Source organism: Triticum aestivum, chromosome 2A (assembly GCF_018294505.1).
Source record: "Triticum aestivum cultivar Chinese Spring chromosome 2A, IWGSC CS RefSeq v2.1, whole genome shotgun sequence".
Classification (NCBI taxonomy): domain Eukaryota; kingdom Viridiplantae; phylum Streptophyta; class Magnoliopsida; order Poales; family Poaceae; genus Triticum; species Triticum aestivum.
The window spans coordinates 565,303,371-565,315,805 of NC_057797.1; positions in this window are offsets into that span (position 1 = coordinate 565,303,371).

Here is a 12,435-nt window from a genome sequence, read left to right on the forward strand (position 1 = left end):
AGAGATTTTTTACATCCGACAACAATTTTGTTTGAATCCGAGTCTGATTGATACGATACGATACGGTATATGATATGGTATTACTAAAATACGACATCAAATCCGCTTTTGAATCTGAAAATAAATATTGGTAATGATACGGTATAAGGATTATCCATCTCAATCCGATACGGTATTACCCCTAACTTAAAGTATCATCACCGAGGTTTGTCGACTCCTTGTATTGATGATCATGAACAAATCATCAACATCATTCATCCATGAAGATGAATGAGTGATACGTCCATTTTGCATCATACTTTTATATTGATATTTATTGCATTATGGGCTGTTATTACAAGGTTCACATGAAGAGGGAGAAGGCCTGTAGCTGGAATTCTGGAACGGAAAAGGAGCAAATATTATAGACCTATTCTGCACAATTCCAAAAGTCCTGAAACTTCATGGAGAATTATTTTGGAATATATAAAAAATATTGGGCGAAAAAAGCACCAGAGGGGGGCCACCAGCCATCCACAAGGGTGGGGGGCCGCGCCCTACCCCCTGGGCGCGCCCCTTGCCTTGTGGGCCCCCTGGCAGGCCTCCGGTGCCCATCTTCTGCTATACGATGTGTTTTGACACGGAAAAAAATCAAAAGTAAACTTTCAGAATGAAGCGCCGGCGTCTCAAGGCAGAACCTAGGCAGAACCAATCTAGGACTCCGACGGAGCTGTTCTGCCGGGGAAACTTCCCTCCCGGAGGGGGAAATACCAATGATCCTCTCATCGAGAGGGGGTAAATCTCTATCAACATCTTCACCAGCACCATCTCCTCTCAAACCCTAGATCATCTCTTGTATCTGATCTCTGTCTCAAAACCTCAGATTGGTACTTGTGGGTTGCTAGTAGTGTTGATTACTCCTTGTAGTTGATGCTAGTTGGTTTATCCGGTGGAAGATCATATGTTCAGATCCTCAATGATAATTATTACTCCTCTGATTATGAACATGAATATGCTTTGTGAGTAGTTATGTTTGTTCATGAGGACATGAGAGAAGTCTTGTTATAAGTAATCATGTGAATTTGGTATTCGTTTGATATTTTGATGAGATGTATGTTGTCTTTCCTCTAGCGGTGTTATGTGAACCTATAGTACATGACACTTCACCATTGTTTGGTCCTAGGGGAAGGCATTGGGAAGTAATAAGTAGATGATGGGTTGCTAGAGTGACAGAAGCTTAAACCGTAGTTTATGCGTTGCTTCGCAAGGGGTTGATTTGGATCCATATGTTTCATGCTATGGTTAGATTTATCTAATTCTTCTTTCGTAGTTGAGGATGCTTGCGAGAGGGGTTAATCATAAGTGGGAGGCTTGTCCAAGAAAGGACAGCACCCAAGCACCGGTCCACCCACATATCAAATTATCAAAGTAACGAACGCGAATCATATGAGCATGATGAAAACTAGCTTGACAGTAATTCCCATGTGTCCTCGCGAGCGCTTTGCATTATATAGGAGTTCGTCCAGGCTTGTCCTTTGCTACAAAAAGAATTGGGCCACCTTGCTGCACCTTAGTTACTTTTGTTACTTGTTACCCGTTACGAATTATCTTATCACAAAACTAACTGTTACCGATAATTTCAATGCTTGCAGAGAATACCTTGCTGAAAACCACTTGGCATTTCCTTCCGCTCCTCGTTGGGTTCGACACTCTTACTTATCTAAAGGACTGCGATAGATACCCTATACTTGTGAGTCATCAAGACTCTTTTCTGGCACCATTTCTGGGGAGTGAAGCGCCTTTGACAAGTGGAATTTGGTAAGGAAATATTTATATAATGTGCTGAAATTTACTGTCACTTGTCACTATGTAAAATAATCCTTTGAGGGGCTCGTTCGGGGTATCTTCACCTCGACCGATAGAGCAAGAAGTTTCTCCTAAACCTACTGAAAATATTTATTATGAAATTCCTTCAGGTATGATAGAGAAACTTCTGGCTAATCCTTATGCATGAGATGGAACATTACATCCTGATATGCACCTAATATATGTGGATGAAGTTTGTGGATTATTTAAGCTTGCAGGTTTGCCCGAGGATGAAGTAAAGAAGAAGGTCACCCCTTTATCTTTGAAGGAGAAGGCATTGACATGGTATAGGCTATGTGATGATATTGGATCATGGAACTACAACCGATTGAAATTGGAATTTCATCAAAAGTTTTATCCTATGCATGTGGTTCATCATGTTCGGAATTATATATATAATTTTTGGCCTCGTGAAGGAGAAAGTATTGCTCAAGATTGCGGGAGCTTAAGTCAATGTTCTATTCATTCCCCAATCATGATCTCTTAAGAGAAATTATTATTCAGAATTTTTATGCTCGACTTTCTCGTAATGATCAATCCATGCTTGATACTTCTTGTAGTGGTTCTTTTATGAAGAAGACTGTTGAAATCAAATGGGATTTATTGGAAAGAAACACAACTTTGAAGATTGGGAACTCGGCGAAGGTAACGGGTTAGGTATAAACCTTAAGTTTGATTGTGTTAAATCTTTTATGGATACCGATACTTTTCATGATTTTAGCACTAAATATGGACTTGACTATGAGATAGTAGCTTCTTTTTGTGAATCATTTCCTACTCATGTTGATCTCCCTAAGGATAAGTGGTTTAAATACCATCCACCCATTGAAGTGAAACTATTATTTATAATGTTGATCCTGTTGTTCCTACTGCTTATATTGAGAAACCACCTTTTCCTGTTAGGATAAAGGATCATGCTAAAGCTTCAGCTGTGGTTTGTAAGAGTTATACTACACCTACACCCCGTGAACAAATTAAATTTGAACCTAGTATTTCTATGGATAAATATCTCTTGGTCGATAATATTGATGGGCATGTTATTTATTTTGTGATAAAGCTACTATAATTGCTAAACCCTATATTAAGGGTAAACATAGACTTGTTGTTGGCATGCCTGTTGTTTTTGTTAAAATAGGAGATCATTGTTATCATGGCTTATGTGATGTGGGTGCTAGTGTGAGTGCAATTCCTTTTACCTTATATCAAGAAATTATGAATGATATTGCACCTGCTGAGATAGAAGATATTGATGTTACTATTAAGTTTGCCAATAGAGATACTATATCACCAATTGGGATTGTTAGCGATGTTGAAGTTTTGTGTGGGAAAATAAAATACCCTAATGATTTTCTTGTTCTTGGTTCCCCACAATATGATTTTTGTCCCATTATATTCGGTAGACCTTCTTGAACATTGTTAATGCTAAGATAGACTGTGAGAAAGAAATTATTACTGTAAGTTTTGGGGATATGTCTCATGATTTTAATTTCTCTAAATTTCGTAGACAACCTCATGATAAAGAATTTCCTAGTAAGGATGAAATTATTGGTCTTGCTTCTATTGCCGTGCCTCCTACTGATCCTTTAGAACAATATTTGCTAGATCATGAGAATGATATGTTTATGAATGAAAGAAAGGAATTAGATGAAATATCCTTTAACCAAATGCCTGTTTTGAAACACAATTTGCCTTTTGAAATCCTTGGAGATCCTCCTCCACCCAAGGGTGATCCCGTCTTTGAGTTCAAACAATTACCCGATACTTTGAAATATGCTTATGTTGATGAAAAGAAGATATATCCTGTAATTATTAGTGCTAACCTTTCAGAGCATGAAGAAAAGAAATTATTGAAAACTCTTAAAGAAGCACCATGCCGCTATTGGATATACTCTTGAAGATCTTAAGGGATTGGTCCTACTCTATGTCAGCACAAAATTAATATGGAGCCTGATGCTAAACCAGTTGTTGATCATCAACGACAGTTAAATCCTAAGATGAAAGAAGTGGTAAGAAATAAAATATTAAAGCTTCTGGAGGCAGGTATAATTTATCCTATTGCTAATAGTAGATGGGTAATTCTTGTTCATTGTGTCCCTAAGAAGGGAGGTATTACTGTTGTTCCTAATGATAAGAATGAATTGATCCCACAAAGAATTGTTACAGGTTATAGAATGGTAATTGATTTTTGCAAAGTAAACAAAGCGACTAGGAAAGATCATTACCCTCTACCGTTTATCGATAAAATGCTAGAAAGACTATCCAAACATACACAATTTTGCTTTCTAGATGGTTATTCTGTTTTTTCTCAAATACCCGTGTCAAAAGAGGACCAAGAAAAGACCACGTTTACTTGCCCTTTCAGTACTTTTGCTTATAGACATATGCCTTTTGTTTTATGCAATGCACTTGCTACCTTTCAAAGATGTATGACTGCTATATTCTCTGACTTTTGTGAAAAGATTGTTGAGGTTTTCATGGATGATTTCTCTGTTTACAGAACTTCTTTTGATGATTGCTTGAGCAACCTTGATCGAGTTCTGCAGAGATGTGAAGAAACTAATCTTGTCTTGAATTGGGAGAAGTGCCACTTTATGGTTAATGAAGGTATTGTCTTGGGGCATAAAATTTCTGAAAGAGGTATTGAAGTTGAGAAAGCTAAAGTAGGTGCTATCGAAAAGATGTCGTGTCCTAAAGATATCAAAGGTATACAAAGTTTCCTTGGTCATGCAGGTTTCTATAGGAGGTTTATTAAAGACTTCTCTAAAATTTCTATGCCTCTCACTAATATCTTGCAAAAAGATGTTCCTTTTGTTTTCGATGATGATTGTGTAGAAGCATTTGAAATACTTAAGAAAGCCTTGATTTCTGCACCTATTGTTCAACCACCTGATTGGAATTTACCCTTTGAAATTATGTGTGATGCCAGTGATTATGCCATTGGTGTTGTTCTAGGACAAAGAGTTGATAAGAAATTGAATGTTATTCATTATGCTAGTAGAACTCTAGACAGTGCCTAGAGAAATTATGCTACTACCGAAAAATATATTTTAGCAGTTGTTTTTGCTTGTGATAAGTTCAGATCTTATATTGTTGATTCCAAAGTAACTGTTCACACTGATCATGCTGGAAACTGCTATTAAATATCTTATGGAAAAGAAAGATGCTAAACCTAGACTTATTAGGTGGGTTCTCTTGTTGCAAGAATTTGATTTGCATATTATTGATAGAAAGGGAGCTGAGAACCCCGTTGCAGACAACTTGTCTAGGTTAGAAAATGTTCTTGATGACCCACTGCATATTGATGATAGCTTTCGTGATGAGCAATTAACTGTCATAAATGCTTCTCGTAATACTCCATGGTATGCTGATTATGCTAATTACATTGTTGCTAAATTTATACTACCAAGTTTCACATACCAGCAAAAGAAAAAGTTTTTCTATGATTTAAGAAATTACTTTTGGGATGACCCACACCTTTATAAAGAAGGAGTAGATGGTGTTATTAGACATTGTGTAACTGAGCATGAACAGGAACAGATCCTACGCAAGTGTCACTTCGAGGCCTACGGAGGACACCATGCTAGAGATAGAACTGCACACAAGGTATTGCAATCTGGTTTTTATTGGCCTACTCTCTTCAAGGATGCTCGTAAGTTTGTCTTGTCTTGTGATGAATGCCATAGAATTGGAAATATTAGTAGACGTCCGGAAATGGCTATGAATTATTCACTTGTTATTGAACCATTTGATGTTTGGGGATTTGATTATATGGGACCTTTTCCTTCCTATAATGGGTATACACATATTTTAGTTGTTGCTGATTACGTTACTAAGTGGGTAGAAGCAATTCCAACCAGTAGTGCTGATCATATAACAATTCTATTAAGATGCTTAAAGAAGTTATTTTTTGAGGTTTTGAGTCCCTAGATATTTAATGACTGATGGTGGCTAACATTTTATTCATGGCGCTTTTCGTAAAATGCTTGCTCAATATGATGTCAACCATAGAATTGCATCCCCATATCACCCTCAGTCTAGTGGTCAAGTAGTATTGAGCAATAGAGATATGATACGTCCATTTTGCATCATGCTTTTATATCGATATTTATTACATTATGGGCTGTTATTTCACATTATGTCACAATACTTATGGCTATTCTCTCTTATTTTACAAGGTTTACGTAAGGAGGGAGAATGCCGGCAGCTGGAATTCTGGGCGGGAAAAGGAGCAAATATTAGAGACCTATTCTGCACAACTCCAAAAGTCCTGAAACTCCACGGAATACCTTATAATAAATAATGAAAAATCCTCGCCAAAGATGAAGACCAGGGGGCCCACACCCTTTCCATGAGGGTGGGGGGTGCCCCCCCTAGGGCGCACCCCCTACCTCGTGGGCCCCCTGGTGGCTCTCCGATGACCATCTTCTCCTATATGAAGTCTTTCGTCGAGAAAAAAAATAAGAAGCAACCTTTCGGGACGAAACTCCGCCGCCACGAGGCGGAACCTTGGCGGATCCAATCTAGAGCTCCGGTAGAGCTGTTCTGCCGGGGAAACTTCCCTCCCGGAGGGGGGAATCATCGCCATCGTCATCACCAATGCTCCTCTCATCGGGAGAGGGAAATCTCCATCAACATCTTCATCAGCACCATCTCATCTCAAAAGCCTACTTCATCTCTTGTATCCAATTCTTGTCTCCAAGTCTGGGATTGGTGCTAGTAGGTTGCTAGTAGTGTTAATTACTCCTTGTAGTTGATGATAGTTGGTTTAATTGGTGGAAGATCATATGTTCAGATCCTTTATGCATATTATTACCCCTCTGATTATGAACATGAATATGCTTTGTGAGTAGTTATGTTTGTTCCTGAGGACAAGGGAGAAGTCTTGCTATTAGTAGTCATGTGAATTTGGTATTCGTTTGATATTTTGATGAGATGTATGTTGTCTAGCCTCTAGTGGTGTTATGTGAACGTCGACTACATAACATTTCACCATTATTTGGGCCTAGAGGAAGGCATTGGGAAGTAATAAGTAGATGATGGGTTGCTAGAGTGACAGAAGCTTAAACCCTAGTTTATGCGTTGCTTCGTAAGGGGCTGATTTGGATCCATATGTTTCATGCTATGGTTAGGTTTACCTTAATACTTTTGTTGTAGTTGCGGATGCTTGCAATAGAGGTTAATCATAAGTGGGATGCTTGTTCAAGTAAGAACAGCACCCAAGCATCGGTCCACCCACATGTCAAATTATCAAAGTACCGAACGCGAATCGTATGAACGTGATGAAAACTAGCTTGACGATATTCCCATGTGTCCTCGGGAGCGCTTTTCCTTATACAAGAGTTTTTCCAGGCTTGTCCTTTGCTACAAAAAGGATTGGGCCACCTTGCTGCACTTTATTTACTTTTGTTACTTGTTGCTCGTTACAAATTATCTTATCACAAAACTATCTGTTACCACTTATTTCAGTACTTGTAGAGAATACCTTACTGAAAACCGCTTATCATTTCCTTCTGCTCCTCGTTGGGTTCGACACTCTTACTTATCGAAAGGACTACGAGAGATCCGCTATACATGTGGGTCATCAAGACTCTTTTCTGGCGCCGTTGCTAGGGAGTGAAGCGCCTTTGGTAGGTGGAATTTGGTAAGGAAAAAGTTATATAGTGTGCTGAAATTTACTGTCACTTGTTACTATGGAAAGTAATCCTCTGAGGGGCTTGTTCAGGGTATCTTCACCCCGACCAGTAGAGCAAAGAGTTGCTCCTCAACCTACTGAACCTATTGAAAATGAATATGAAAACGAAATTCCTTATGAGTATCCTTCGGGTATGATAGAAAAACTGCTAGCTAATCCTTTTACAGGAGATGGAACAAAGCATCCTGATGAACACCTAATATATGTGGATGAAGTTTGTGGATTATTTAAGCTTGCAGGTATACCCGATGATGTTGCTAAGAATAAGGTCTTCCCTTTATCTTTGAAGGGAGATGCATTGACATGGTATAGACTATGTGATGATACGAGATCATGGAACTATAGAAGATTGAAATTGGAATTTCATCAAAAGTATTACCCTATGCATCTTGTTTATTGTGACCGCAATTATATATATATATATAATTTTTGGCCTCGAGAAGGAGAAAGCATCGCTCAAGCTTGGGGGAGGCTTAAATCAATGTTATATTCATGCCCCAATCATGAGCTTCCAAGAGAAACAATTCTTCAAAAATTTTATGCTCGGCTTTCTGAAAATAATCGCACCATGCTCGATACTTCTTGTGCTGGCTCTTTTATGATGAAGACTATTGGATTTAGATGGGATTTATTGGATATAATTAAACGCAACTCTGAAGATTGGGACCTCGACAATGGTAAGGAGTCAGGTATGGCACCTAGTTTTGATTGTGTTAAATCTTTTATGGATACTGATATTTTCCCTAAGTTTAGAACTAAATATGGACTTGATTCTGAGATAGTAGCTTCTTTGTGTGAATCTTTTGCTACTTATGTTGATCTCCCTAAGGAGAAGTGGTTTAAATATCATCCTCCCATAGAAGTAAAAGTAGCTGCACCTATTAAAGTTGAAGAAAAGATTGTCACTTATAATGATCCTATTGCTCCTATTTGTTATGTTGAGAAACCACCTTTCCCTATTAGGATAAAGGATCATGCTAAAGCTTCAACTGTGGTTCGTAAAAGCAATATTAAAATATATACACCTCCTGAGCAAGTTAAAGTAGAACCTAATATTGCTATTGTTAAAGAGCTCTTGTCTGTTTATATTGATGGGCATGTTATTCAGTTCTACGGTGAAACTGCTAGAATTGCTAAACCTTGTGCTAAAGATAAACATAGACCTGTGGTAGACGTGCCTGCTATTTCTGTTAAAATAGGAGAACATTGTTATCATGGCTTATGTGATATGGGTGCTAGTGCTAGTGTTATACCTTTTGACTTGTATAAAGAAATCAAGCATGAAATTGCACCTGCTGAGTTAGAAGATATTGATGTCACAATTAAACTTGCTAAGAGAGATACTATTTCAGCAGTGGGAATTGTTAGAGATGTTGAAGTATTTGCGGAAAAAATAAATATCCTGCTGATTTTCTTGTTCTTAGTTCCCCACAAGATAGCTTTTGTCCCATTATATTTGGTAGACCCTTCTTGAACACTATTAATGCTAAGATAGACTGCGAAAAGAATGTTGTTACTATTGGCTTGGATGATATGACTCATGAATTTAATTTCTCCAAATTTAGTAAACAACACCGAGAAGAAGAATTGCCTAGTAAGGATGAAATTATTGGTCTTGCTTCTATTGCCGTACCTCCTAGTGATCCTTTAGAACAATATTTGTTAGACCATGAGAATGATATGTTTATGAATGAAAGAAGGGAAATAGATGAAGTATTCTTTAAACAGGAACCTATTCTGAAACACAATTTGCCTGTTGAAATCCTAGGGGACCCCCCTCCACCTAAGGGTGATCCCGTGTTTGAGCTTAAACCGTTGCCTGATAATCTTAAATATGCTTATTTTGATGAAAAGAAGATATATCCTGTTATTATTAGTGCTACCTTTCAGAGCATGAAGAAGAAAGATTATTGAAAACTCTGAAGAAGCACTGTGCTGCTATTGGATATACTCTTGATGATCTTAAGGGCATTAGTCCCACTCTATGTCAACATAAAATAAATTTGGAAGCAGATGCCAACCAGTTCGTGATCCTCAACAACGTCTGAATCCTAAAATGAAAGAAGTGGTAAGAAAAGAAATACTAAAGCTTCTGGAGGCAGGTATAATTTATCCCGTTGCTGATAGTCAGTGGGTAAGTCCTGTTCATTGTGTCCCTAAGAAGGGAGGTATTACTGTTGTTGCTAATGATAAAGATGAATTGATTCCACAAAGAATTATTACAGGTTATAGGATGGTAATTGATTTCCGCAAATTAAATAAGGCTACTAAGAAAGATCATCACCCCTTACCTTTTATCGATAAAATGCTAGAAAGATTATGCAAACATACACATTACTACTTTCTAGATGGTTATTCTGGTTTCTCTCAAATACCTGTGTCGGCTAAAGATCAATCAAAGACTACTTTTACATGCCATTTTGGTACTTTTGCTTATAGACGTATGCCTTTTGGTTTATGTAATGCACCCGCTACCTTTCAAAGATGCATGATGGCTATATTCTCTAACTTTTGTGAAAAGATTTGTGAGGTTTTCATGGACGACTTTTCCATCTATGGATCTTCTTTTGATGATTGCTTGAGCAATCTTGATCGACTTTTGCAGAGATGTGAAGAAACTAATCTTGTCTTGAATTGGGAAAAGTGCCACTTTATGGTTAATGAGGGTATTGTCTTGGGGCATAAAGTTTCTGAAAGAGGTATTGAAGTTGATAAAGCCAAGGTTGATGCTATTGAAAAGATGCCATGTCCCAAGGACATCAAAGGTGATTTTATAGGAGGTTCATTAAGGACTTCTAAAAAATTTCTCGGCCTCTGACTAATTTATTACAAAAAGATATACCATTTGTCTTTGATGATGATTGTGTAGAAGCATTTGAAATACTTAAGAAAGCATTAGTCTCTGCACCTATTGTTCAGCCACCTGATTGGAATTTACCCTTTGAAATTATGTGTGATGCTAGCGATTATGCTGTAGGTGTTGTTCTAGGGAAAAGAGTTGATAAAAAATTAAATGTTATCCATTATGCTAGTAAGACTCTAGACAATGCTGAAAGAAATTATGCTACTACTGAAAAAGAACTTTTAGCAGTTGTATTTGCTTGTGATAATTTTAGACCTTATATTGTTGATTCTAAAGTAACTGTCCACACTGATCATACTGCTATTAAATATCTTATGGAGAAGAAAGATGCTAAACCTAGACTTATTAGATGGGTTCTCTTGCTACAAGAATTTGATTTGCATATTGTTGATAGAAAAGGAGCTGAGAACCCCGTTGCAGACAACTTATCTAGGTTAGAGAATGTTCTTGATGACCCACTACCTATTGATGATAACTTTCCTGATGAACAATTAAATGTCATAAGTACTTCTCGTAGTACCCCTTGGTATGCTGATTATGCTAATTACATAGTTGCTAAATTTATACCACCTAGCTTCACATACCAACAAAAGAAAACGTTCTTCTTTGATTTGAGACATTACTTTTGGGATGACCCACATCTTTATAAAGAAGGAGTAGATGGTGTTATTAGATGTTGTGTACCTGAGCATGAACAGGAACAGATCCTACGCAAGTGCCACTCCAAAACTTATGGAGGACACCACGCGGGAGATAGAACTGCACATAAGGTATTGCAATCAGGTTTTTATTGGCCTACTCTCTTCAAGGATGCCCGTAAGTTTGTCCTATCTTCTAATGAATGTCAAAGAATTGGTAATATTAGTAGACGTCAAGAAATGCCTATGAATTATTCACTTGTTATTGAACCATTTGATGTTTGGGGCTTTGATTATATGGGACCTTTTCCTGCCTCTAATGGATATACACATATTTTAGTTGCTGTTGATTATGTTACTAAGTGGGTAGAAGCTATTCCAACTAGTAGTGCTGATCATAACACTTCTATTAAAATGCCTAAAGAAGTTATTTTTCCGAGGTTTGGAGTCCCTAGATATTTAATGACTGATGGTGGTTCACATTTAATTCATGGTGCTTTCCGTAAAATGCTTGCTAAATATGACGTCAATCATAGAATTGCATCTCCGTATCACCCACAGTCTAGTGGTCAAGTAGAATTGAGTAATAGAGAACTCAAATTTATTTTGCAAAAGACTCTCAATAGATCTAGAAAGAATTGGTCCAAGAAACTTGATGATGCATTATGGGCCTATAGAACTGCATATAAAAAGCCTATGGGTATGTCTTTGTATAAAATGGTATATGGAAAAGCATGTCACTTACCTCTCGAACTAGAACATAAGGCATGTTGGGCTATTAAAGAGCTCAACTATGATTTCAAACTTGCCGGTGAAAAGAGGTTATTTGATATTAGCTCACTTGATGAATGGAGAACCCAAGCTTATGAAAATGCCAAGTTGTTTAAAGAAAAGGTTAAAAGATGGCATGGCAATAGGATACAAGAGCGTGAGTTTAATGTAGGTGATTATGTATTGCTATACAACTCTCGTTTAAGATTTTTTGCAGGAAAACTTCTCTTTAAATGGGAAGGCCCCTATGTTATCGAGGAGGTCAATCGTTCCGGTGCCATAAAAATCAACAACTTCGAAGGCACAAATCTAAAGGTGGTAAACAGTTAGAGAATTAAACATTATATCTCAGGTAATCCCATAAATATTGAAACCAATATTATTGAAACTGTAACCCCGGAGGAATACATAAGAGACACTTTACAGAATGTTTCAGACTCCGAAAAGGAATAGGTATGTGGTACGGTAAGTAAACCGACTCCAAAACAATTTTTAAGGCAATATTTCTCCGTTTTGGAATATTTAGAAAAATAGAAAATTAAGTAGCAGTCCGGGAAGGACACGAGGGCCCCACGAGGGTGGAGGGCGCGCCCTACCCCCTGGGCGTGCCCCCCTACCTCGTGAGC